The 26,296-nt window shown below is 42.0% G+C and overlaps 1 protein-coding gene across 3 annotated transcripts in view; it reads right to left on the bottom strand.

Moving 5' to 3' along the window:
* Positions 1 to 20,485, bottom strand: part of npas2 (neuronal PAS domain protein 2) — a 53,449-nt gene extending 32,964 nt beyond the window's left edge. Inside the window, exons 1-2 of one of the 3 annotated variants that reach the window (XM_037978928.1) lie at positions 20,164 to 20,314; positions 17,763 to 17,775 (exon numbers count right to left, since the gene is read on the bottom strand). The gene's annotated coding sequence lies outside the window, so the exon portion shown is untranslated. Of the gene's footprint in view, positions 1 to 3,137; positions 3,923 to 17,762; positions 17,776 to 20,163 lie in introns of those variants that run through there. The other 2 variants (XM_037978926.1, XM_037978925.1) reach the window with 2 other exon arrangements.
* Positions 20,486 to 26,296: the final 5,811 nt, after the last annotated feature.

Below are 26,296 nucleotides of genomic sequence, written 5' to 3'. Positions count from 1 at the left end.
TTAAGTACCAGCTGCCTTCTGATGAGCCTGATCTGCCACAGGTGTAGAGGGAGTGACGAGGAGCTGTCAATCAGCCGTCGAGACGGCCCACCAGGAAGTACCAAAAATACTAAACCTCCAGAATCACCACAGGAGTATGTGTTGTGGGTGACTCTCAGCTACTACCACGCCACATTTTATCACAATATCTGTAAAACTGGCTGAATTATAGCCATGTTCGTGTTTTTAAGGTCAGCTGGCTGTGGCGGCCATCTTGAATCATGCAGACTCCAAACATTAATCAGTAGTATATGTACATCCAATGATTACTTTCTGCAAGTTCCATTGAAATTAGTTCGGTGGTTCATGAAATATTTTGCTAACAGACATTATCAGCCACCTTTCAGCAGCGGGCGACACTAAGAGATTATATCTCCGACACTATCAGGTTGTCCCTTCAAGAGCGAAGTATCACAGCCACGCTGTAGCAGATTCTGTAAATACTTCTAAAGACAAAAATATTTGTCTGACATCCGTCTGTCACTGCCAACCAATAAGAGCCGCAGCCTGGAGGATTTTCAGCCCAGATCAAATCAACACGCCGCCTGTGTTGGGGAAACGCACAAAGTGAAGACGTGCACTCCACCCTACGTGCGAGACGTTGATACGCAGCAGCAGCGCCGCCGGTAATCGTGTTCCAAAGTTATAAAACAGATAGAGAGAAATGTCCAATTTTTTTTTTTTTTTTTTTTAAACAATGCTTGTTTTAGCACAGATGGTGTTTACGCGGCCGTTCAGCACTGAGCAGTCTATCCTTAGTCTGCAAAATTAAAAATCCACTCCGGTCGTTTGGATTAAACTGGTCAAAAACAGGCGGATATTCACAACTTGGAATCGAGACTTGGAAGATTAATATATGTCTTATTAAAAAACAATTTAAACTATTAAATATGAGCGTCATTTCAGAGACATTTTGATCCATTACACTTTCTTAATATCCCCGAGTTTTAGATCTTTAAAAGGAAGCCGGACTCAACTTGCTTTTAATTTGCTGGATCAGCCCAAAGAAACGTTTTATGTTTTATATGAACTGTTTTGTTGTTTTTTCTTCCTTATTGTTCAGTCTCTGTGTCACAAAAACACGCGGGCTGTCGATCAGCGGCGGAGCAGATGTCCTCTAATTGGAAGACCGGGGGTCGGTCCCCAGGTCTGCAGGCTAAACCGTCCTTGAGGGGAGAAGACGCAACACTGACCCCAATCTGCTTATCGAAGGCTGGGGGGGGGGAATAAAACCAGAGCTGCGTGTCCGCCACGAACATATAACTGATTCTGCAACGAGCTTCGAAGAGCTGGGAGGAGGTCAGGCTAAACGTTCGGCAAACTGGGAGAGAAATCAGACTCGAATTTTAAGCTCTCTGATTGGACGTCGCATTTGGTTTATCTTTTAAAACGCTTCAAAATAAAACCTTTTCAAGGGGAGGCCAAAGTTTAGCATTTTAACTGCTTTAAACCCTTTTGGCCAAGTGGCGCATTGTTTTCTTTGAATAAACACTGCCCTGAACGTAGGAAGGCTTTCACATTTGAGGCTACATTTACTGTCTTCAAAACCCAGAGTGAAGGCTATAAACGTTATCAACCGTTGAATACGTTAACCAGAGCGATATTAGTCGCTAATGCAGTAAATGTTTTAAATAAATAAAGGGCTTAGGTACTCTGCTAAACATCAGCGGAAATGTGTCCAGCAGAAAGAAAGCCCAGAAGACAACGAATGTCCACCGTTGCCACAACACGGCCAGCTCCACGTTTGCTGCGTTTCCACTCGATGTGTCAAAGAGCCGGGAATAAACAAGCCGTCTATCGTTTTTACGTAAACGCTGCGACCCTGAAAAAACACCAGGAGAACGAGCTCACAGACAGCAGGTTGAATTTTGCATGGCGTTCCGCAAAACCATAACGGAGGCCGCGAGCGAAGAGGCGGGTCCCTGTTGTTCCCGCGCCGAGAGACGAGCCGGAGTCAGCTGCTCTCGTCGCTACCTTCTGATGTTTGTTTGAAAACTAAACCAGGAGTTTTAGTTTCATTGGACCACATGAGCGGTACCAGATTCTCGCAGGAGAGATTTCAACAGGAAAATCAATCCAAAGAGCTTATTTAGGCTCAGATATGATGATGAGGAGCCTGTTTGTAAAATGAGACAAGTTCTGATGACTTCATAAGGAAACAGGAAGCTCCAACAAATGGAGGCAAATGAATCACCCATTCCCAACAGATAAATGGCAAGCGGACTAACTATGACCCGCCGCACAAAGCGACAGGGCGCCAATGTCTTTGCAGGTCTGTTTGTTAGTCTGTTAGCAAAATATCTCACAACGCAGATGACTGACCTTAATGAAACTCTCGGGAGGTAACCGATTGTCTACAACTCATTAGCTTTCTGAGTCAACCCAACTCAAGATGGCCTCCACAGCTAATCAACACTACAGAACACATGAATGGCTGTACCTCAGTCAGTTTTAAAGACACTGAGGTCAAATTTGGGGTGGTAGTAGCCGAGGCTGATCCCCAACTTTCAATGGTCGCCGCAGCTATAAGAAGCATCAGGGGGCACAAAAATGGCTACAACAGATATTGAGTCAGACATTTAGTAGTTGGAGGGTTGTCCTCAACCGACTGAGATTTGATCAGAACATCTGTAACTCCATCCCCCCTCAACATGAGATCAGTTTGAAACTCTGGCGGCGGGCGACAGACATTCACCCAAGGACTCTGTAGGCCTTTAATTCAAGTGCTCAGACAGTGAACGTGTCTCACTAAGTTACACGAGGAAAACGCGAGCAGAGAAACTGGGCCGACCTCCTCTGAGCAACATTGGCTTCTCTTTGAATAATTTTAAGCCCGTTTAATGTCAGCTGGGCCACGGAAGTAAAAATAGGTTATCCCCACCTTGTAACCAGGGCATTTCAGCTAAAAACACACAAGCAGCGTTCAGGGGCGCTCAGTAAATGTCGGAATATTTAGCTTCCCGGACTTACGACATACGTGGAGAGGGGGGGAAGAAAACAGGGACTGAAAGCAACTTCTAAAGCAACTCTAACCTACATTAGAGCTGACGGTGAAAACAGGACGAGGACACATGGGAGAAGACAAGCTGAGGACATACCTGAACGAGTGTCCACAAACAAAGACCCTGTCGGAACTTTAATCGTCGGTCCCGTCATGTTTTCAAAAAAAATAAAAAGATTAAATGAAATAAAACAGCACCTCAGTTAGCAGACCGAACAAACGAGCTAAAAAAAAACAAAAATAAAAAATAGCTCCGACAGCGTTAAATTGCATAACAAGTTATTAAACACCGGTGTGCTTCCTGCCCGCAGCGACTGTCCAGATTTATCCACAACTCTTCTCCAATTTAAATAAAAAAAATAAAAAGAAAGAAGAAGAAGAAAGGGAGAAAAACCAGGCTGTAGCTCCGTGCTAGCCCAGGTATAACAGTGTAGTCCACATCCTCGGCTGGCTCGTAAACAGGACCGGGCGGCTGGGAGCACAGAAAGTAGGTCAGCTGGTAGCTCAATACTGACGACGACAGAGAGAGAAACCTGCAGGCGGCTGCAGGCGGCTGCAGGCGGCAGGAACACCAGCTTCCAGCCCCGAGACCTGCCTCCAGGACCCAGCACAGGAGCTGGACCCAAACCCAGTCTCAGAGGGACTCCTCTGGCTGCTCCTGTTAGGAGAGCTAACAGGAGCACTGCAAATAAAAAGGCAGGGAGTAAAAGCTTGCTCTTAAAGTTATTGCTGGGGCAGATTAGTCTCTTAGCCTGCTTTTAGGTTTAGAATCTATTAATTTACACAAAAACGAAAATCCAGTCTGCTGGGAAAGATGCCCAGCAGCAAAACAAGAAGTTTAAGATTTTTGTTGTTGTTGTTTTTCCTCCCAAGCACTTCCTCTATAAATGTGTGTGTGGGGTGTGTGTGTGTGTGTGTGTGTGTGTGTTTAACAACTTCCTGGTTGCATTTTCTCTGTGATGAAGTCCCGAATGTGGGTCAGCAGTCTGCGTGACTTATTGGATTCAAATATTTTGCTTCCCTGTAATCATTACACAAGTGGATAGTCAAAGGTTGAGAGAGCCTTGAAGAGAAGCTGTTTACTCTCGGGTTAACTTCTGCCTCCAAAACAACTCCAAGTATCTGACTGACACGATTACAAGCAGGTTGCTTTGTTTTTGTTTTCACTGCCTAGCCTCAGCACTAATCGGCGTCTGCACTAAAAAAAGAGCATCAAATAGTATCTACGGCCATAAAAGTCCACACTGAAGGGAAACGTGCTCTGCAGCCATCACTCACGTGTTCACACAATACAGCAGGGTGGTCAAGTTATGTGTGTCTGTTAGCAAAATATCTCAAACAGCTAATACTGAAGCTTTCAGAAAGTAATGGATGTACGTCTGCAACTGATTAACCTTTAGAGTCACAGCTAATCAACGTTAGCCGGTTGCAGCTCGCGGATATCCTGCTCAAATCTGGTGTGGTAGTAGCTGAGAGTCATTCCCAACCTGAGCAGGAACATCTCGCACGTAACGCTGTTTTCGATATTTGACCCAAATGGCTACAACTCCGTCATTTCCTAACACAAGACGATCTTAGGTGGCGGGCGATATGCAGTTCTTCAAGGAAAGCAAGGACTTTAGTTATAGATATATTGAAATATTACGTGTGAAGTTTTTTCCATATGGATTAATCTGCTGGATATTTTTGGCCTTTATACATTTGTATGATCTGCCTCTGACAGAGTCGGTTAATCATTTCGTACATCTTGCGGCTGCTTCGTGGAGCACATCGAGGGCTTTGGTGTGTCGCCTCGTGACAATTTGATCTTTTCTCTGTTTCTGACAAGCGACTTCCAACAAATTTACCAAATAATTCACATACAGAACAGGACCGCGGACATGTGAGGCACTCTGAGCTCAGCAGAAGCAACTTTATAATAAAAACAGCTGAATAACAGAGAAAATATGCTTCATCACCGGCAGAAAACTAAATAAATAAAACACTTGGTCCTGTGACTTCACTGGCTGCTTCTGGCTCTGTCAGACCTCATTATTCAACTAGTAATAATTAGTTTCTCTCCAGATGTTAAAGGACTTAAATACGCACACTTTAGGCGAGGCTGGACCCGCTTACTTCCTGTTTCAGTAGGTACCTTAGTGTAACGAGTCACATTCTCCCCACAGTTGATTCAGGTTATTTTAAATGCTCAATATACACGATATACACTGCGCTAAAGCTGTTTTCATGCAGCAAAAAGAGCCACAGAATAAGAACCAGAACGTTTGGTCTTTGAAGAAATTATATCACTTTTAGCTGGTGAATAATATCATTTTTGTGTTTTATCAGTAATGATTGTTGTGGCTACAAAATCCCAATAAATCAATAAAACTGAATTGAAACCATAAACAAAAGATCCAATAGTGTCAACCAAAGCGTGATCACACATCACACCGGTTGTTTTAATTTTTCACATTACTGAGTTAGAGAACAATGAGCTGGCATAAACTTATAGTAAAGTAAACAAAAAAGATAATGGATGACCTTCATAATGTGCCATGCCGAGAACATTTCTGCCACAATAATCCCATTAAAATCAGCTGCTAAAGAGTCAGCTCAGGCAGTGCAAAATAACACGTCCACCAGAGTGAAATACAGTTCTTTACAAATCCACTTTAGTCCTGTAATGTTGTAGAGATGTTCTGAAGGGGCTGGGCTGTGAGGCAAATATTTGCAGCTTTCGTTCTGGACTTTTTGTGGACGTTTTCCATCCAACCTCTGAGAAAAACATGCTGTTCTTATTTTGTTTTTTAATTATGTAAAGCACCTTGAAATGCCTTGCTGCTGAAATGTGCTATACAAATAAAATTCGATTGATTGATTGATTGATTTGAAAAACTGTCCAAATTAACAACAAGTGAGGCAATGCTTTAATGTAACAAAGTTCACATAAAGGAATAAACAATCATGGTTACAGATTAGAGCTGTTGCTGCATGTTCTCACTGTTCAATGTGCTGCTTTCCACTCAGTTGGTTCTGTAAAAGCAATCATCAAGAACCCTTATCAACCATTGTTCACCTGCTACAGTGACTTTTGTTTTCGTGTCTCCTGGATGCTCGTAATGCTTCCCCACACCCCCTTCCTTGTATGTTACACAGTGAACCTCTGTTATTTGAAGACCGACTGTGGTAAAAGATCAGCTGTCTGAGTCTTCCTCTGAACATTCCCACTGTTCGAGTGTGAAAACAGCTCAAGACAGAAAACTAACCCGTTCGCCTGTGGAACAAAACCAAGGCAGGTGAAGACTAGAGGACTAAAATCCAGACATGTCAGGTGACTTACAGGCTGTGAAAACAGTCTTTTTATTCCAGAGTCGAACGGAACACAGGTACACACAAAACCGAATAGTTTCCAGACACAGCTGTAAAGATGAGCCACTAAGCTGCTAATTGATCACTAATCAAGTTGGCCATGATGTGAGATTTCATAAATGAAGCAGGCATCGCGGCACTAAAAGATGTGCAGACTGTTAATTAGACCACTATGCAAAATCCTACACCTGGCTGGTCACACAGACTGTATGTCATCACCACATACCACATCAGAGCCACAATGTCAGCTTATCAGTTTGTATATCAACCATTACGGCTTTGTGACTACCTCGCCCGGCAGCTCAGGGGCATAACAGCGGTGGGTTGACTTCAACAGCCTCTTTTCCAGGATACAGAACATTTGGTTAAGCCTTTCGATTTGTCAAGCTAAATGATCGAAATCCCAGAAAAGAGCCGTAACTCCCATCACTAATGGGAAGAGAGGGCCTCAGACCAGGCTTGGAGTGTTTTGTGAAAAAAGCTCAAGGCAACACAAAGAACTGACAATAACCAAAGCAAACCGGGAAGTGCCGTGTAAATCTACAGCAAATAACTGGACACGAGGAACAGGTGCGCTGATTACACACAGGGAGCAGGGGAGCAAAACCAAAATTGAACTCTAAAATTAAAACAGGAAGTGAGGGTGACAGAAGTAATTAAAAGCATTGAAACCTAAACTTAAATCTAGAAACCACAACAAAAAAAACCTGGAATATTAAATGATTCTTTGTTACAGAGGTCAACGGTTAATAATAAAATACTTTATGGTTTCATTTAAACTGATTCTAACATCCCTTTAAAACTTTAACCCCATAGTGGACTCTTTTTGCCCTTTGAAAACTATAAACTCCAGTAAAAACAACAAATAAGAATGAAACCTAAAGGCAAAAAATATATAAACAATCACTCTAATTCAACTTTAATCTTTAAATTTAAAGGTTTTTAACAGAGTATTTCATAATTCAAAGACTCCTAATGTTATTTCTTGTGGACATTAGAAACTAGATGTCTATACTTTACATAAAAACTTTATAAAGTATCATCTGTCCCTTACAGGATGAGCTGCTCTCTACTCGACTGTCGTGTAAACTGGAATGGACCAAATGGTTCACATTTAGACCTTACAGATACTGGTGCTCTTCAACAACACATAATCCTAAATGATGATTTCCCAACAAATACAAGCCCTCCATAGCTATCATCACTCGATGTAAACAGCACGCCTGGTTTTCTTACACTACTACTGCGTGCGCACCGTAAAGTGAAACGACGAAACGACGATAGGAAAGCAAACAGAGTTTAAGTGTTGTTGGCGGTATCGATTCATTCCCAATTAAAAATGTTTCTCTTCCAGAGAGACCAACAAGTGTGAGACATCTAAGATTCATAAAGATCTCCCACATTTCGCTGCATTATTCACCATCCGCCTACATACAGATTAGTTCTGCTCTTTTATGTAGGTCATGCTATTGGATAATGAGATGACATTTTGCGCTCCTAAGTAGGCATCACCACATAATAAATGCTCATTGTTATTGTGTGTGGGCTTTTATTTATTTATTTTTATTTATTTTTTTTTTACAATTCAGCACCTTCATTCAGACGGTCTGCATTCATGTCGGTGAATAGGGGGATTATTTGTTTAATTACTCGGATATTATGAAGCCATTTTGCCTCCGGCTACATGTGCGGTGCCGGTATTGATGATGTCATGGCGGCCCTCTGCTGAGGCGGTGACTGTCATTAATTAGACTGGCGCGGCTGTTCCCTCTGTGTTCCCATGGTAACAGTGTGTGGTGTCTACTTTCCCCCTAACCAGGGCAGCCACGTCCGTCAAGCTGCTGGTTTCCATTTTCTTCAGGTTGAGGAGATTTTTCAGACACAGCTTAGAAACACCTCTGCTTGTCTGCTGAATATTAATTAAGACGGTTTGCGCCCTGATTCCTCTCTAACTCACTAAGATACACGTTTACAGCCCGCCGCTGAAGGTGATCATGTTTTTGCACCCGTCTATGTGTGTGTGTCCATTTGACTTCAGCGTTAGCAAAATATCTCATGAACCAAAGAACAAATTTAATGAAACTTTCATGAAGTAATCATCGGATGTAAATCTAAAACTGACTAACTTTTGGTGTCAACCCCATTCATGATGGCTGCCACAGCTACACACAGATGGCTAAAATTCAGTAAATTTTACAGATATTAAACTATAATTTGGTGTGGTAGTAGCTGACTATCACCCACACCGCATACTCAAAACGCCACACGGTGCATAAGGTCCTTGCTTCAAACTTTAGGTGTCATGCTTATCTGTCTGATAGTGAAACGTCTCACGATTCATCGAACAGATTTATTAAAACCTCAGAAAGTAATCATTAAATACAAATCTAAACTCATTCACTTTTAAGCTCAACTTAATTTAAGATGGCCGCTAGAGCTAACACAAAAGCGGCCACAGCTCAGGCAGTTAGTGCTAACAGATCAAGCAAGATCTCACGATATTATACGGGATCACGCATAATGTCATTTACAAGACATAAACTACACGGCTCGAACTCCATCTCCTCTCATCATGAGCTCATCTGAGTTTAAAACTCTGCCATGAAAGGCAGCGGGCGATATGCATTCCCTCAAGCAAAGACAGACTAAACTGTTCATGGGTTTAAGAGCTGTATTTTGTTTTTTAATTGTAATAAAGTGCAATGCTTTGAGTCGAAGGTTTTAGATTTCTTGCTGTGGAAAAGATGAGTGTTTCAACCCCCTGAGACCTGTCTTCTCCCAGAAGGACAAAAAACACATTAAATCAGCAGCCAATGTTCTCCCTGCAACAATCAAAGAAAATCCACTTATTACAGAAAACAATGTCTCGTTTTTTTTATGTAACTATTTTTCAGCACAATTCATGTCAAAGTGTTTTGCAGAATGGGATTCAGCAGCATGAGGACACTGAGGACAGTTTCTTCCACCGAGAGAAAAAAAAAACACTGTTTAGCAAAGAAACAATTCATTAATGCCTTTCCTCAGCTGTGCAATCCCACAAGTATTGTGTGTCCAACTGAACAGCAGCCTAATCCTCCTCTGGTAACAGCTGAAGCTTTAAACCTTGTCTCCGTGCACTTCCACACATCTTCAGCTGCTGTCAACGAGACAAACAAAACTCCCCAAACACATACTTTATATTTGTTTTTTGTGGGGGTGGGTNTGTGAGTGTGCGTGTGGGGGTGAGTGGGTGGGGGGGTGGGGGGTTAATCTGTGCAGAGAAAATTATCAGGCAAAAACCATATTTTCTGTCAGACCAGATCTTGCGAGTTGTAATTTCTAACAAAAGCTGAAAACGTTGGGGTGTGACGAGGTCTACCTGCTCTGTCCCACTTTGCGTTTAATGTAGATTTTTTTCTCTCTCCGGTGACGCTTTCACCCCAAGATGCCTGCTAATTACACATTCAGCGCGCGGCACAGAGGCGCTGTGGGTGGCCCGCGTCCTTTCAAGCAGACCTATAAAACAAACATCCTTTCACCAGGTAGGCCCGCTCTGAAATTTCCTCATAATTATATTCTTTCAACATTTCTACAATGAATCACCTCACGCAAATTATTCCAGCCTGTTTTTGTCTGCTGTTGCTGCTGCTGCTGCTGGGGAAAAGGTGCAATTACCTGGCTCCTGAATCTTTGGGAGCCAGACTCCACAAACAAATATTCAAGCAAATTTTAAAAGTACTGGACTCGTTAAAACCTAAGAAACGTTTTGACAATTCTGTTTGGATTCGATCTGAGGTGAGCATGGCGGTAATTTACTGTCCCTTAAGCTTCTCATATTGATGTGTTTTATGATCATATATACATTTAGTGTGTGTAGTATAATATCATTTTCGGGCTGGGACTAATCCTGGCCAGAGCGCCGTCGCAAGAGGGATATCGTATCCGAGGCGCTTTCTACATCCTAGTTAAATAAAGATTATATAAAGACACTGTGTGAGCAAATAATGTGGGTCACAGTTCTGGGGCAGGGGTGGAAAGGGCAATGAAGCGCTAGCTTTCCGTCGCTGTCTTAATACGAGATTGCAGGTCGCATCGTTTAATAAGTGCTTCGCTTTGGAAGACAACTGACCGACCTGAACACCGCTGAAGCTCGAGCCCAGCGAGTCTTTGTAAAACCGTAACAAGTCGCAGAGTTCTGCCCAGATTCTCCGGTGAACTCCGGCAGCCTTCTGCGAGGAGTCCATGGAAAAAATGACCTTATGTCTCCATTCCTATCTATTGCTGTTTCATTTTCCTCATTATGAAACACCCCCCGCCGCCGCCTTTTCCAAAGCTTTCCGACCAAACACACAAACCTCTTTTCTTGTTAGATTGAGCTTTTTCTATACAGAACAGAGCAGCTTGCAATAAGAAGAGTTACTGTCTTTGAAGGAAAGAGAAAAAACAAGAAAAATTGAGAACATTGGATCACCAGAAATCTGCTGTTTTCTTTTTCTGTTTTGGAGTCTTATAATTCCAAAATGGAGAGAGCATTCCTGGCAATATGTACATCTATATATTTTTCTATTTTCGAAAATAATGCACTAACTTAATAGCATTTCATAAACATTTTAGGTACCGATCCGAGCCATTTAACATTAAGTAAGGCCCGATCCTAAGACTGATACTTGCAGATTACTTATCATACGTACATTAAAGTTATTAAAAATCAACGGCATTGTGTGCTTGACACCTCGATGAATGTTGCAGTGAAGAAAAACTGTCTTTGTGTTGTTCCTCAAACTGTTTTTTACTGACAGCAAGGAAAGGAAAATGATGCCAGGTGATGGCAAACGTTTTACCACAGCTCGAGTATCGCTGAATAAAAACAGCAATAAAAATACAGTAATTCGGTTGATTCAACTAAAATGGTGCAGTCAGACCCTCAGTCCAGAGGGTAAGGTCCAAGTTAGTCCCAGGAGAATGAGACGAACTGTGATTCCTCAAAAGGTGACAAAAAAAACCTCTTTTCTGCACCAGTTATGGGTCGAGCAATGAATTCAGTCACCCATTCTGTAATCGTCTTTGTCTTACTGCTGACCTTTTACACTTCCCTCCAAGGTTCGCTGCTTAGCCGTGTTAGCTTTAACGGTTAGCAGGGTGAACTCTGCATGCTCGGATGAGTGTTTGGAGTTTAAATGTCTAATTAAATTGGCAGTATTGAACGGAGCTCAGTCACGACCACCATGACAAATATCTAAGTTGCAGACGAAAGTACTCACTGAACTGCTCTCATTTTGTCTTTTATAACACTTCCGTAAAGGAGACATGTTGGCGCATTACATCGTGACGCTTTAGGTGTGATCACAAGCAGAGTGTGGTCAGTTACTCCGAAACGGATCAATGAGAAATGCTTCGATTGGGTCCCTGATCTGATACTAACAACTGGCATTAGACATCCCTAACTTAGGGGTCTTCTAGAAACATAAAAAGGTTTACACTTTATCACACACAGGATAAGTTTAAAGCTTGTTTTAAGGACAAAAAAGGCTGGAAACAATAATCACACAGTTTTCCACCTTGTCATACTTTCAGTCTGAGCGATGTACACTACGACAGAGCTAAGCCGAAAGAGAGAGAGGCTCGGCTGAACAAGAGGAGGGCAGAAATCCTGCTTTACTGTAAAGAAAATTCAGGATTTGTTCACTCGGCCTTGGGCAAAACTCTGAATCATTTCCAGTTCCGAACAAAAGCTCCGGTTCTGTAACTCCTTGGACTCCGGGACACGGTTTCCATGCAGATGTGCAAACTTTATCACATACAGCACCAAGAGGAGCCGCCAAAATAGGTGCTGATTTTAAAACCTGGGAGACCTCCAGGCATGTGGGAAACCTGATCTGAGTAGGCGACGAGCACTACAAATCTCTGCTGACGTTAAATGAGAAACGAAATCTGCTGGAATAGTGCGTGAGAGAGTCCTGATCCGTCCATCATCAGGCGTTTTGTCTCCTGACGTGACAGATTGCAGATGACTTAGCCATGTGGGAGTGTCCTTTCGCAGCATCTGGTCTGACATGCTCCTGCTCTGCATCTGACTCCTTAAAAACAAACAGCGTGGTAATACGTATGTTTATACAGCCAACACCCTGAACCAAAGACCTGAATCACATCTAGGTCACTCACATAGGCTGTGGCTATACGTTGGAGTCTTTTTTTTTGTCTTCTTTCATCTGAAACGAACTATAGCCACACCCGAATCTTAGGAGTACACTCGTCAATATCCAACACACAAAATTGGAAAAGATAAATAAGAAGATCCGTGCTGAGGATAAAGCAGCCTGGAAATACAGGGAATAGTCCTGATCTTTTCAAGTGGGCTTCTCTGGAAAGCTTATGAATAATTAATATCTTACCTGATGTAGAGAGCTCTCAGTTTGGAGCAACAGAGTTTAATTTTAACTGGATCGCCGAGCTAACGGCTAGTCTGATCGCAACCACAGACCAACGTGGATCTGCTGCCGATGTTAAAACAACTCCAGTCTCAAAAAATTCATAGCGGTTCATGTAAACACGATTTTTTAGCCCATTTCTAATCGACAAAATGGCTGCAAAGACCAGTCCGTCTTTCAGCTGCCTCTTCGTAAACCACTGATGGAGCCGGCTACATCCTGCACAGACGTGAGCTTTCAGAAAAGAGGCGAGCTTTGTGGAACTGAAGGAGGCGTGGAGTAGAACAGTTCAGAACCCCCCCCCCCCGCCCCCCCAACACACACACACACCACCACCCCTCAGAATCACACCTCAGAAGGCAGTTAAGTCCCATCTTTAGGTGTTTTATGAAAGCGCCTCTAGCCTCACACTGCATAGTTATTTACAATAAACCTGACGGCTATTTGCAATGACAAATAAAAGCAGCAGCTAGCTGTAGCACTTCTGGCGCAGCTTGGGGCTCTGCTGGCAGGAAAACCATAATATTTCTGCTGGAATAACTCCATAAAGCAAATTGGTGGCGATGGAGCGGTTTATAAATTAGCATTTGTGTGAAAATGCTACGACATGTTTGAGAGCTGAGTCGTTTACAACAACACTTTGTTCTTTGCTCCACTCAAACTAGCTGTTAGCTCATCAATCCATCGCAGCTAGTCTATTTTTCTCCAAACTCGAGTCGTTCAGCAGGTAAGATGTTAGTTCTTCGTAACCTTTCCACAGCACCCCACTTCAAAAGATCAGAGCGATCACTTTAAGTTGAGGTAAGTTCGTTTTTACGTGCAAATAAAAGATCCTCGTTTATGTGAAGGAGATTAATATTTTTTATTTTGCTCTTAAAAAAAAACTACTCAGCTCAGCTATTCAAATTGTGTTTAATAAAAATCTTTGTCTTTTATTTTTTTTAAAAAACACTGAAAAGTTCTGGCCCAAATTAACAAAACAAAAAGCAATAAGATGCACTTAATGCAACTAGTCTTACAAAGGCAAAACTCTTAATTGTGGTGAAGAGGATCAGAGCCAGAAGCTACTGACGACAATTACTTTGTGCTCTGGAGCAAAGGGATCAGCATGAGCGGCGAGGACGATGACGTCGGTGGGAGAGGTTATATAACCTGAGCTGAACCTTTTGTCTGGTCGGAGCTACAAGGTTAAGAGTGTGATATTAATGCTGGTCATAATCTCAAGAGTCATGTGCAATGCAGTCCAGGTGGTGAAAGGAAACAAAGTGTTCCACAAAGCAGGACTCGGCGTAGGACATCATGGACCGAGGAAGAAGTGTCCTCGTTTGAAGCAAACAATCATCCGTTAAACGCTCCTACAAACTCCCCTCCGGGGTCACGTTCACATAGAGATTCAGGAGTTTCACACAGAAATGCCCGCCCTCCTCCTATATAAAACCCAGCTCGTTATCTAATCACACAATAATCTCAATGACCCCCTTTAAGGACCAAATGCTCATTTTAACAAGTATATAATTGTCTTTGATTGTTCAAATTACAGCATACGTCGTCTTTAATCAAGTGGACCCCACTTCACGCAGAAAAGAGTTACCCCCGCGGCGACAAACACGTTAGGCTTTTAGCATTAGGCTAAATATAGCACGCTGGGAAAAGTGGCACTGAAACATTGTTGTGTAGGAAGCTAAATTACTTCGGAGAGCTTGGATAACAGCCTGCTCATTTGCAACAAGTGCATTCTGTTCCTGCAGATGTTAAACTGCATATTTCAAATTAAGAATAATGGCAATTACTTTGCTACCTTAGCTTTTAAACTGAGATTAGGCGGAAATATGTAAAAGACAGAGACAAACTTCTTCCTTGCACTGGATTAACAACACAAGACAGCTCATGTTTGAAGCTAAAAACCCAGATTAATAAAACAGATTTAAACAAACAAATAATTTGTGTTGACAGCTTTTAAATTTTAGGACCTGATTATTCTAAAATATCCAGTTTGAAAATATCAGAGTCCTCAACAAATTTGGGGTTTTCACTATTTAACCTTTTTTTTAATTAATAAAGAAAATGCCAGCAAAAGTCTTAAGCCATTCATTTATTAAAAATTGGATTTCAATAAGAAAGACTTTGATTATATTTTTGAAGTTGATTTAGAAACTAAGTCAATCACTTTTTTAAATTTATTCAACATCTTTGATGCATTCAAGGGTAAAAAAAAGTCAAAGGATGAACCACTGTTGTGTCTAAAAAAAACTTAAAATATGTATAAAATTGTATTTTTGGGCCCTTTGTTTATCAAAACTGCAGACACTTTGTTCCCATTTCTTTGCTTGAATTTACACAGATGTATAAATCATCACAGTCTGGCAGACATTAACATTTTACATCAGTGAGGTGAACCCTGAAGAGCTATAAAAGACAAAAACTTGTCATATCTTACGGTGTGTCCATAGGAATGTTGGAAAAGTGGACGAGTCGAGGACGAAACAACAAACTGCAGCTCATGAACAGAATATGAGTCACTGTCTGTGAGAAGGAGGAAAAAAAATACAGCAAAGACCTGAAACAAGACCTGAGAGATGCTTCATCCTTCAGCTGATCATCGACCTAACGCCAGGTTTTCAGCTGATATACTAACGTCCTGCAACTGAAGGCTCCTCGCCACCCTGAGAGGGACAAACGGACACAGAAAATGGACAGATGGAGCTTTCCTGAATAACATTAAAAGTTTGGCTCTAACCATAATTCATTTCTCCCAAAGTCTGTCCAACTGCTTTTAATTATTTAGCAATATAGCAACACTTAACAGTAAATCCCTTAAAAAAGGCTCGGCTCATTCAGAGGAAGCCTTTGAAATGTTAAAAGCGTTCAGCAGCAACAGATTTCAGGCTCATCTTATCTCAGTTAAAGGTTACAATCTAACAAGAAGACCAAGAGGTCCCTCTGCTGCAGAATATAGAGCCATTACCAGGCTCCTGATTCAGGGTTACATCAATGAATCCATAATTTCATGCTATAGAAATACTCGATACCAGCTGCTGACGTGTTTATCGGGCCTTCGTGGCAAAGAAACCACTACAAAGTGAGACCATTACAGAAAAGAAACACATAAAGGCATGAGACCAGAGACAATTAGGACTTTGGTTTCAAAGTATCAAAATAGTTTCTAATTTTCAGATTCCAGCTCTTGTGTTTTGGTTAAAACAAAAAGAAAAAAGGAAAAAAAAACAGAGAGGACGAACAGACGGCGTCTGCATGTGTGGTTCCCACTTTGAGGCACGGAGGAGGAGCTGTGATGGTGCGAGAAAGCCTAGCATAGGGAAGCAGTTGGTTTTGAGGAAGCGACACTCGAACGCAACGAGGCAACTACAGCATCCGGCAGCAACGCGCCGTCCCATCTGGCTCGTTGGAGCAGCTTTTGTTTTTCCAGCAGGACGGCGACACGACGCGCACCTCGGGGGGCCAGATGACCTGGCCTCCAGCGTCAAAACAACCAACGTGAATCAGTCTGACTGAATCAAAACAAAATAAACTATCAGAAAGTAAGAAAGACGCTGCATGAAGATGCTGGGCAGCCAAGAACATCGAGAAGCTGAAGCGAAGATTTCCTTTGTCTGTGATTACAATCAACTTCAGTTAAATTTAGGATTAATCTAAAAGCCGATTAATGTGACTTTATCCTCACCTAAAACTTAGATTTGTGTGTGTGTGTGTGTGTGTGATAAAGGATTAATCACACACACACCAAGCAAACACTGACAATGGAGTCAGAGAGAAGGTAATAGATGATGACAAACTTTAATGTGAACAATAATATTGTAACTGTTAGATTTAAGAAATGTGCCAGATAATTTAAAAAAATAGAAACAAATGTGCCCAATAATGAAGCCCCAATGAGCTGAACAGTGAAGAGAAAAAAAGATGACACATTTTTTTTGCCTTTTTGTGTAAAATATGCTTCATCGAGTTCAAACCTTTTAAAGTGAGGCTCTGCGTGAAGATTATGAAAAATCAATGTCTCACCTGTTGCAGATGGCTATTTGAATGACATCGGTCTGAAAACATGGAGTTTAATTCTGACTGGATAATTCCTCTCCACCGTTGTCAATTTAGGATCATAGTTACTCCAGCAGAAACATGATACTCCTGACAGAAGAGCCAAAATGAAGTTTTGTTTCTCTATGCTGCCACTCTAAAAGGGTGCGCAGAGCGGTGGATGAGCCCTTTGTCTTCCTGCAGTACAAACATGTTGCAGTAAAGTCATGTGGTTTTACATCTTTTAATGTTTTCTTCACTAAACCCTGAAAAATACACATCTGTAAACAGCAGCTGAAGCTATTATAATGTGACTGCCTTTAGTAAAGACTTTAAAACGCTTAATTTGTGTATAAATATCCAGTTATAAACACAATGCTAATCTTGTTAGCTTTTCTGTGGTGCTTTCAGTATTAAGCAGCATCTATGCTAATTGTTGGCCAGCAGCTTGTGATTAATAAGTTTTTTTTTACATGTTATTAAGCACTCTTTAGTGTTTATTCATGTAAAAGAGGCCGTAGTTGTTTAGGTTTCAAGATAAAATGCAGAAAAGTGTGTTTGAATGATCTGCACAAACTTAATAACCCAAGATGCTGAAGTTCAGTTGATCTGAGCGAACATTAGTCAGCCTGTGGTCAGATTTCACATCATTTCATGAGAGTTTGAGCTCAATCAATACGGCCCGAACATCCAACATTCATCCTGTGCGGAGCGCCTGCTCTGCTGCCTTAAAGAGGCAGAGCGCAGCAGAGCTCCCTTCAGCTGCTGTGCGGACCTTCACCATTTGTGCATGCCGAGTCACACTAAGCAGCTCCAGCAATATTCAGACCAGCGTTCAGTTTAAGCTTGCAGGACATGGCCCAGTAACCTACTTTCCCCGCAACACGCTCTGTAACATCAGAGACGAGGCCGTGTGTCATCAGTTAACTAACCTTCAGCGCAGCTCTGCTTGGAGACGAGGCGAAAAATCCACACGCGGTGCAAAAGCATCGTCACAGGGGGAAAAAGAAGAGACATCTCAGACAAACGTTCGGCTAAAATGTACCTCTTTAAGCGTATTGTCATATTTAAACAAGAACTAAACACAATGAGAAACAGAAAATGTATCAAGGAAAGCTTCGTAACTGTTTTTATTACAAAACTGACAATCTGCTGACAAGTGAAGAACGTTCTTGGGGTTATAGAACCTCTGTTCCTAATCAAAACAAAGTATATCTGTGTCAAATGTTCCAAATGTTTTAGTTTTAGTTAAATATCCACAGGGACAGCGGAGATGGTGCACCTGGATCTGATTTATGTCAGGTTTAAGCTGTCACTGGTGGCCAGCAGAACATCAGCAATGACGCCTGATTTACCTCCAACCTCTGCTCCTATATGGACATACCCCACGCCAAAGTGGGCTGCATATTTTTGAACTAACCCGGAACACAAATTTCATAGCGCCTGATTTAGTCCCGGGTCTAAAAAGATGAGCTGCGAAGCCACAGAGATGGCGTGAGTCATGAGGCTGGCCCAAATGTTAATCAGCATGATGTAAACAGGAACATATGGTGCGGTGAACACCCTGGTTCAGTCAGTCATGGAGCAGTCCATCCTGACCCGCTCAGCTGTCAGCGCACATCCTCATCACTATTCATGCCTCTCTCCGGGCCAAGCTGTGCTCCCGAAGCACCGGGACAGAACAACGGACCGGTTCCCAGCACGAGAGGCGTTAGGAACGGACGCCGATGGAAGAGAAAACACGGTTTTGCTCTCTGACAACACAGCTGGCTTTTGGTTTCCTGTTTGTAGTTTCTTCAGTAGCTACTTTGTGCTGCTTCAGCTATTTATATCAAAACGTTCTGCTTGTTTGACTTAATTTGTATCTTTTATACTTTTTGAATAAATGAACTTTATTCACAGACATTTTCCACACAGGAACACACGGAGATCTCTGTAATTCCTACAAAAAAACATTGTTCTCTGAAATCTGCTTCAGTAAGCTTTGTCTTAAACCCTTATTTTAGCTCTGAGCTGTGATTTTCCTAATTTTGCCTATTAGCTATAGTTTAGCTAATTCCAGCTTTTAGGTATGGTTTTGCTGATTCTAGCTCTAAGCTACAGTTTTTCTAATTTTAGCTTTTAGCTATGATTTGGTTAATTTTAGCTTTTAGCTATGGTTTTGCTGATTCTAGTTCTTAACTACAGTTTTGCTAATTTTACATATTAGCTATATTTTTACTAATTTTAGCTGTTAGCTATGGTTTTGCCAATTCCAGCTTTTTACAACAGTTTTGCTAATTGTAGCTATTAGCTATATTTTTTACTAATTTTAGCTATTAGCTATATTTTTGCTAATTCCAGCTTTTATCTATGATTTGGCTAATTCCAGCTCTTCGCTACAGTTTTGCTAATTGTAGCTATTAGCTATGATTTTGCTTATTTTAGGTCTTCACCTAGGTTTGGCTCATTCTAGCGTTTAGATGGGGTTTTGCTGATTTTAGCTTCTGTTCTGCTTGTACCTGGAGCAGCTCATCTTAAACATCTCATTCTTCCACAAATTTCAGCAGAAATCATTCAGCCTCACCAATCGCATTGCTTCTTCTTAGAGAAATGCAGCTGCTTTGGCTTAAATTGGGTTCCTGAAAAGGTGACAGCAGACCTTCACCTGAGGAGATTTTACTGAATAATAATAATAATAAACAAGCCTTGCCTTTTATCCTTTTATCCAGTCACATCTCTGTTACAGATGAGTCTCGGGTAGTTTCACGTTAAGTTTTTTTTTTTTTTTTTTTTAAGTCTCGTTGTCCCTCAGAAGAAAAGCCTCAAGGTTAAAATGAGAGCTGCAATAATGAGCTTGAGTCTGTCCAAAAGCAGCAGCAGGTTTCCAGGTGGCTGAGTGACAAAAACACACTAAGCTTCATTATACAGCAGCCACAACACCGCAGTAATGGGGTCGACCTTTAAACTTCACACAATGCTAAGACCAGAGGGGGAAAAAACATCCTCTTAATACACAATTAATGCTGCTTTCTTTAAGTCGGTGGCTGACTTATATAACTATCTATAGCTGCCCTAAGTGGGCGACAGAAACAGCAATAACCAAAACAGATACCAGACGAATAAGCAGCTTATTAACTTTAAAACTGTAACAATATGTTCAGTTTTAGAGCTGTTTATTTGATAATATCGTCTGTCAAAGAAAAGAGGGTTCTCACTTCTTTTATATAAGATAGTTGGGGGGGGGGTTGTTGTTTTTTTCCCCAGCCGTTAGAGGACGTTAGGTTGGGTTGGGTCTTCGCCGCTCCGTGTCGCGCGACCCGTTAGCTAACAAAAGAAGCGGGGGCGACCTACCTCTGCCTGCGGGGTGAACGGGTCAGCCGTGCGGGGGCCGAGGAGCGGGTTTCCAGCGGTCTTCCAGCGGGTTTCCAGCGGGCTTTCAGCGGGCACAAACCCGACGTCCTACATTCCCAAAAGTTGCCCGGAGACGAAGCTGCGCCGCTGGCAGGACGCTCGGTGCTCCTCGTACGTCAGTCGATGCGAGGCAGGCTCCCGACCCGGTCCGCACACCTGGCATGTCACGTCGCTGGCGGGGGACCCGAGAACCTGCGCACGCGCGCACGGAGGAGCGGACTGACACCGGGCTCCTCTTGTTGCCCGACAACCGCAGGCTCGGAGGCTCGGAGGGACGGAGGAGACTGGCGGACTGAGGAGCGGCTCCGGCGCCGCTCGGGAGTCCCGCCTACCGGACTAAAGAAAGTGTGTGAGCGCACGCACTCAGCGGTGCTTCAAAATAAAATACCCTTTCAAAAGAGAAGTAAATGAAACTTTAAAAAAATATATAAATAAACAGCTTGGAGACGCGGTTGTGCAACGTTCAACAGGTTGTCTCATTGAGGACAGTCACTCTGAGCACCAATGGATCACCGATTCGTCTCAGACAGACGCTGAAGCGCCCCCTTCAGGTCAACGACGAGATTCACTGGAGGACATTGTTGCCAAGGTGACGAAAAATTGCGCAACACCCCTATAGTTATTATTAATGTTTTTATTATTGTGTCTGTCAGTGACCAAAACAGCGCGTGAACCACTGGAAGGATCTGTATTAAACTCGGATGTTGATCTACAGAGTCAATCCGATTCAAGATGGCCGCCACAGCCGACATTAAGACACGAAAACAGCAATAACTCAATCAATTTTACAGATATTGGCCTAAATATTTGATGTAGTTGTTGCAGAGACTACGACGCGATGCATATTTTAAACGCTAACAGATTGCACACAATTTATTTGTTTAAAATTTTGCACTTTGGAGTCGACTCTGTTAGCAAAATATCCTATGAACCGCCTGGACGGCTTTTAATGAAACTTCCAGGAAATAGTCCTTAGATTTACGTTTACGGATGATTAACTTTTTAAAAAAAAAAACACACACACTTCTGGACGCCATTGTTGAGCACACAACACAGATGCAAACATAACGCGGTCCTGATTGTTGACGTGCCTCAAATGCTTAATGAGAAGCTAAAAACTCGGACTAAACAGGACTTTCAAGCAGGCTGTAATTCAGCAAACAGGTTGCATTTGAAGTGGTAAACCGCACACGCTCTGAAATGTTTTCACGTGGGGCAAGAGTGGGACAGCTGGGTCTCAGACCAAACAGGAAATCTTGTTTTCCTATACAACTGGAGCTTAAGGATTTAGAAACGCTTTAAAACACATCAACAACGTCTTTTGTTTAAGTGAGGCTCACAATCAGTTTCATTATTTTATTTAGCGGGCTTGTTTAAGTTGATCAACTTCCAGCTGTTGCGCTTGCTATAAAATAAATAAATAAATAGAAACACTTTTTTTTCCCGCCAAAATGTATGAGAACAGTGAGTCAAACAGATGTTCCTTTTTACCAAAAGAGAAAAATAACAATCACCTCCCTTTTTATGGAGGGTGACCACAATGTGCCACAGTATTTTAGAGAAAGAACAAATAAACGTGCGTTCAACTCTTCCTTATATGAACCGCATTAATTCATCTTCATACCACATTTAGAGGTGCAGCGAGCTTTTATTTCACCGAAAAGGTTATTCTACAGGCCGGAGATGAAACAAGCAAGTGACAAAATCAGAGCACAAAAAGCAGACTGAGCCTTTGTTCTAGGGCAAAAATATAAAAGCTGTTCATATAATTACTGACAAGCTGTTCTTGAGCCTCATCTGGGAGGTTAAACCCGTCCTGTAAAGATATTTCCACCTCTTGGTTCCCAAAGTTGGGGTCGGGACCCCAATGTGGGTCACCCAACACCAAGTAGGGGTCCTTATTTCAGTTGTAAGCTGATATCTGGAGATTATCTAAGTTTTTATGATTTAGTTGCACCATAATGGGTACAGGGAGTTGAAATAAAAGTCATAAATTGATTTTAAAAAATAGCATAATTGATGTTAAGTCTGGTTGTGTTAGGGTCATTAGCATTTTTGGATATTTAAACAGACAACAGGTGGGCTCACACAACTTTGTCACTATTATCTTATGGGTCAGAAGCTGAAAAGTTTGGGAACCACCGCCCTAAAGAAAGGACAAAAACAGCAGGTTTGTACAGTTAAACCGTCGGCCATTCCTTTATGTTTCACCTCCAAGGAGCCAGGCTTTCCTAACTGGTCTTAATAGTTCTTCAGGCTTTTAGTTCCTCTTTGGATTTTTTTTTTTCTTTCCTGCCTCACCCATTCATCCTCGGTCCAGTACCTGATCGGTTTCAGAGAAAACCTGTTCGTTAAGCCACTTAACTCTGACCTTTGAATCAGTCCGCAACAAAAAGGTGACTCAAGATTTTTACATCACACAACATGACACACAACCGATTTCGAATTGGATCTTTAGGCACTCTGACACCAGCAGCCTGTCGGAGGCACAGTTTTGCCGCCATGCAGACAACAGTAAAAAAAATAATCACAACAAGGGAACAGGAGCAACCTTCAAAGAGGACAGATGTGTTTAATTATGTGTACAGGAAATCTAGAGTTATTAAAATGTTTCCCGAGGAGAACTTGTCTTGATTGTATTTCTTGTTTGGCAGGCCTGAGGGGTGTGGGAGTTGGACGGCGAGGACAGCAAAGGTGGCGAGCGGACAAGCAGGTTGGTAACGAGGTGGCAAGGCTGAGCTGATTCCCTTGATTTGAGATCCAGGTGGGACGATGAGATCTGGTCCCAGAGAACCCCGCCCCCCAGAGGTACAGTCAAGAGGACATTAGGCTTGAGAAATAAACCCGCTTGGAGGGTTTGGACACAAGGGCGGTCCACTGAAGAGCAGCGTCACTGTTCAGTCTTTTAGTCTTTTTCCCTGTCGGCGGCGGGACAGGAGACGGTCGCTTGTCTCCCAGAGTGAGCAGAGAGGCCATCAAGAGGGCAAACCCAGAACTACAGGGCAGCTCTCACACCGTCTGAGGAAGACAAACAACCTGAAACCATTACAAACTTGTTCTTATTTCTTTACTCAAAGCTGGAAAAAGCACTAAAGATAATAGTTTTGACTTACAAAAAGTTTTTAGTGCCAACAAGGAGGTTCCCAGAAAACTATTAGCCGAAAACCTGACATGCAGTTGACAACCAACTAAAGGGATCTCTCGGTTGCTTTTGTTAAAGGCGCGCCTTTTGGATAAGACTGATTTCTTGAATTGCTTTGAATTGGTCAGTTTTTCTGATTGTACTAAGCACAAACCGAGCATGTGCTATGTTGTCGCGTTTAGGTACAAGGAACTGGACAGAAAATGAGTGAAAAAAAGTCCAGTGAAACGCTCGATCAAGTAAAAACTTGTGTTTACTAGTGATTTAAAAATAATAATTTAGGATTAACTGCATGTCTTCCACACATCGGTCACAGCACAGAACAAACTCCACATGAAGTCTTACTCGGCTGAAGATGTTTGGATAGATATAGGAAGTTGTTGCAATCATTTTATGTGATAAAATAATACCTGTTTAAGAGCTGAAACCATCCTGAAGAGCACCTGGGTCTGATTTTAACAGAGGACTCCTTGACCTCCGTGGTTACGAAGAAAGGAGGGCCATTATACGGCGAAGCGCCTCTGGGTGACGTCACTCCAGAGTCGAACTGTTAAAACCCAGATCTCCACCTCTGACAGAACCGGATCAGAAACACTGTACCCGTCACTGACAAACCCTCATGTTCTGATTTGATTTCCAAGCAAATCTGCTTGCCGTTTCTGAGTGATCCAACATACAGACTATAGCATGAAAACTCCTTGGAGGGGGTAACAATAAAAAACACAGCAGATTGAGCTTCATTTTTAATTACTATTTAACCAGTTGCAGTTTTGTGAAAGCCCTCGGTTGTCATCGCCTGTCGAGAAGCCAGGAGTCAGCCAGGGGTCAGACCTCCGCCCTGATGGGGACTGGACCCCTCCTGGACCCCTCCACCTCTTAGCCAACAGCTCTGCTGACCCGCAGAACCAGGAAGAGTTTCTTCACAGGATGCCTATCACCTGCTGCCTTTAATGCCGTCTTCACGTTTGCAACTATTTTTTACTGACTATTTTAGTTTATCTTAGTCTGTTCAGCTGAGGTTCTTAAATCGTAGTTTAGTTTATGTTAGTATAATTATATCTTAGTTTGGTTTTTATCCAGTTTACTTTAGTACAACTTAGTCAGTTTTATCCCGCCTTTGCTTGTTTAAACTTTAGTCTGTACTTTTACTATCTTAGCTCGTGTTTTAGATCTGTTTAGTTTTAACTTTATAATGTCGCGTGTGCTTTCATGATTTCATTTAGATTATCTCAGCTAGATATTGTGTTTTGACTCTGTATTTTTTGTGTTCACATGATGTAAAGCACTTTGTATCGCCTTGTTGCTGAAAAGTGCTATATAACTAAATTTGACTTGACTTGATTGGCTGTGGCGGCCATCTTGAATCGGGTTGACTCCAAAAGGTGATCAGTTGCAGATGCACGTCCACTGATGACTTTCTGAGCGTTTCGATCGAATCCGCCCACCGGTTTGTGAGATATTTTGCTAACACTCCAGACTAACCTGGGCAAAAATGCCATCGATCTCTTTCTGGTCTCTCTTTCTCTTTTCTTTGTGCTTCCGTGCTACATAAAAGATCTGCCACGTCTTTCAAATAAGAGTTCAACCTCATTAAACCACAGACTTAAGTTTGTTTTTTTAATTTGAAATCACTAAATAAAGAAGTAAAAACTGTTCTGTTTAACAAACCATCTAATCCCATCTCGTAGGACGCAACTTGATGGTAAAAATAAAGAACCGTATGATTGCTGTGCCGGAAAGAAAAAACAGAAAAAGAAAAAGACAAAGAGTCTGAACCCTTTTGGACATTCTTTATTTGTTTGTGGGTGTGCTTTACAATAAAATAAAACCCTGCAAATCCAAAATATGCTTCACATATTTCATACTTTTAAAGCCAAGTTGTACACAAAGGTTTTAAATTATACCATGTCACTTGGATGTGATTACAGCTAAAATATATATTTATTAAAAAGGCATGACTTCAGTCTCCAGTGTAACAGTCTGTTGGTTAAATGATGAACACGTTAAGACGTAAAATCAACTCAAACGCAAGATCCTAAATGAAATGTTCCAAACGTCTGCAGAGGACAGAGCGTTCCTTTTTCTTACAGTAAATAGAGAACCACAGTCGTTGGATCTTCAGGGGAGGCTCTCCCGGCGTGTATCCACCTGCTGCCTGTTCTCCCGAGCAGCAATGATGGCCGAACTGCAGCTCGTGTCATTCAAGAGAATTTCCTTCTTATGTCCACTGAGGAGAGGAAGTAAACGTGTCTGCTGTGCAGCCGTATGACCGGGCTGTCAGGACAGCAGTGAGACATGTCTCCTCATTATCTTAGTTGTTAGATGACAGTCGGGTTTTTCATGACGGCTTCAATATTTGAGCTGATTATGTAGTTTGCTCTGTTGTTCACGGTGTTGTTTAAATGCAAGCTCTTATCAGAACTGACTGATTTCTCAGGGGCTGACACCGGTACCAACACTGGGACACGTCACCACAGAACTGGTACCAATTTACCTTTAAGGTCAAGGAGGCCAATCCCAGGGGTGTCCAACACTGTACCATGAGGGGGCCAAAATCATAAACTTGGTCCTAGCCGAGAGCCAATTTTAATCAGTATTTATTGGAAAAAATACATAAATTACTCTTAGTTTTAGATGTAATGAGTCAAATCATTCATATAGAAATATGAATTACCTTTTCCCAGTTACAGATTATATAGATTTTAGAGCAAACATGCTTTAATGAACAAAGTAATAGATCAAACTGAAAGACAAATCATTAGCATTCATTTCTTATGCCTTACCTTCTATTCTCAGCTTTCAAATGAGTATTTCTCCATTAAAACGGCTAAAAAGACGTCCACAAAGCTCCGATCACTCAGCTGCTGACGTTCAACTTTGAAAACAAGACGAAAACACAGAAAAAGACGACACGCTTTAAAGCAGAGTCTG

Source organism: Kryptolebias marmoratus, linkage group LG13 (assembly GCF_001649575.2).
Source record: "Kryptolebias marmoratus isolate JLee-2015 linkage group LG13, ASM164957v2, whole genome shotgun sequence".
NCBI lineage: Eukaryota > Metazoa > Chordata > Actinopteri > Cyprinodontiformes > Rivulidae > Kryptolebias > Kryptolebias marmoratus.
Note: the sequence above shows the minus strand (reverse complement) of the source record. Positions and strands in the feature narration are given on the sequence as shown.